General features: G+C 35.9%; 1 protein-coding gene across 1 annotated transcript in view; it reads left to right on the top strand.

The window, feature by feature from the left end:
• The window catches only part of LOC121367936, a 19,172-nt gene extending 18,535 nt beyond the window's left edge, over positions 1-637 (top strand). The window contains exon 4 of the mRNA XM_041492401.1: positions 1-637. This exon is cut by the window's left edge and continues 1,114 nt beyond it. The gene's annotated coding sequence lies outside the window, so the exon portion shown is untranslated.
• Positions 638-2,332: the final 1,695 nt, after the last annotated feature.

Raw genomic sequence — 2,332 nt, 5'->3', positions numbered from 1 at the left:
GGACCTTTATTCCTTCCGGACTTAAATTCCTTCTACAGTGACAGAAATACTAGTCCGGCAAATTAGATGTCCGATTGTTAAACTCTGCAATTTGCACGAGCTGCCAGAAAGACACTAGCAAAAAAGTGATGTTTTGGCAGCTATACCTCGTTGTGTGATGGATAACTGTGCGATTCTCGTAAGAGTATTGTGGGTTTGAGTATACACTTAATTATTTGTTTACGTCAGAGACTTGTGGATCGGACTTGTGAGTGAATTTTTGTAATCGTCTTACATTTTTGTTAGCATATTGAAGTAGGACGAGTATCTTGCTTTTTTCAAAAGTATATAATGCAACTACAGATATAAAGTAGGCTATAATTATGTCCATGTGTTCAACAAGAAGAAATATAAATAAAAAACCCAATGTGGAGCCTAAAATTGTTTTTTTTTTAAAGATATATGAAAACTGGTAACATAAAAAACGTAACATTTGACGAACAGCAAAAGGCAATTTCTATATACACCTACATACTTTTTAATAATATGTTTTGTAAGTTTATATTTTGACTGCAAGTCACAATCCGATTAATTGTGATTTTCTTAATCATTGTCCGACCGGACTTCCATTTCTTGGAATCCTAGTCTGTGGGACTTGTATTCCAAAGAAATTAAGTCTGTGGGACGCGTATTTCTAGGAATTTAAGTCCGTGGGACTTTCATTCCTGGTACTTCTAATCCACAGGACTTTCAATCCTGATATTCATATTTATTTCCGATATTTTGCTTATTACTTATATATGATTCATGAAAATCCCCGAAATAAAACTTTGAAAACTGTACTTAGTTCTAGTAGTTAGTACTACAGTAATAACTAGTACTATAATGACCAGTTACTACAATATAAAAATAACAGGAATAATAAGCATGTAAAATTGCCTTTTATAGATGAACAATTACAAATACATGTAGCATCAAAACACTTGAAATGAATTATCACTGACTGCCTTATAGCAGTTTTGACCATCATAAGCATAAGAGACGAGTTAGAGAGAGGAAACCCGCTGTCGCCACTTCATGGGCTATTCTTTTTCTATTAGCAGCAATCCCACAGACATACCACGGCCTTTGCTACACCAGTTAAGGATCACTGGCTGGAACGAAAAATAGCGCAATGGGGCCACCGACAAGGATCGATCCTAAACCGACCGCGCATCAAGCAAGCACTTTACCATTGGGCTACGTCCCGCCCGCCCCACCCAACCCCCCCAAAAAAAACCCCAACAACAACAAAAACACCCCCCCCCCCCCCCCCCCCCACACACACACACAAAAACAACAATAAAAACAAAGGAATCTGAATGCCTATTGTGACCAAAACTGTCGAGTGTAAAAGTATTATGAGTAGTTAGTCTGTTTTTAAAATTATCTTTGTAAATTGTGTGTGCATATTACTGACAGTATGATAATTGTTCAGAGGTTACTGTTTTGTTTTAGTCTGTGTAGTGACATGTTAAAACCCAGTCTTTGCCACTGATATTCTATTAATTGATAAACCTTAATGAAAACCATTTAACATAATTTGTTATCGATGATATGACACAGAAACCTGTTACATTAGACACACACTAGTACTGTTAATACACTGTACACAAACAACACAGAAACATGTTACACTAGACACACACTAGTACTGTTAATACACTGTACACAAACAACACAGAAACCTGTTACATTAGACACACACTAGAATACTGTTAACACACTGTACACAGACAACACAGAAACCAGTTACATTAGACACACACTAGTACTGTTAACACACTGTACACAAACAACACAGAAACCTGTTACATTAGACACACACTAGTACTGTTAACACACTGTACACAAACAACACTGAAACCATTGGATTTTAAGGCGTTTTAATTTCTTTAGCAGGTTGAACATAACAAAAATAAACACAAGTAAACAAAATAATAACTATTAATTGCAATAATGATCTATCTGATCTGGTTGTATAAACAATATGGACTTCATTGGTGAAGTGCTTTGTTCATAAACCATAACCATAACTTATCCATAAGTTGCTTTAGAAAGATTTGAAATGCAAATAAAATTAAACTTCCATCATATTTCTAAATGTGTGAGAGGCGATCTGAAATATTACATTGTCGTCTTAGTATTAGCGACCGTAAAGGTAGACTGAACTCCAACAAGAGCATTATGTGTTGGAAAGATGCATACCCGGACCACCAACACATACTGACACTTTAAAGGTAGACTGAACTCCAACAAGAGCATTATATGTTGGAAAGATGCATACCCGGACCACCAACACATACTGACACTT

This window comes from Gigantopelta aegis, chromosome 1 (genome assembly GCF_016097555.1).
Source record: "Gigantopelta aegis isolate Gae_Host chromosome 1, Gae_host_genome, whole genome shotgun sequence".
Taxonomy (NCBI): domain Eukaryota; kingdom Metazoa; phylum Mollusca; class Gastropoda; order Neomphalida; family Peltospiridae; genus Gigantopelta; species Gigantopelta aegis.
Note: the sequence above shows the minus strand (reverse complement) of the source record. Positions and strands in the feature narration are given on the sequence as shown.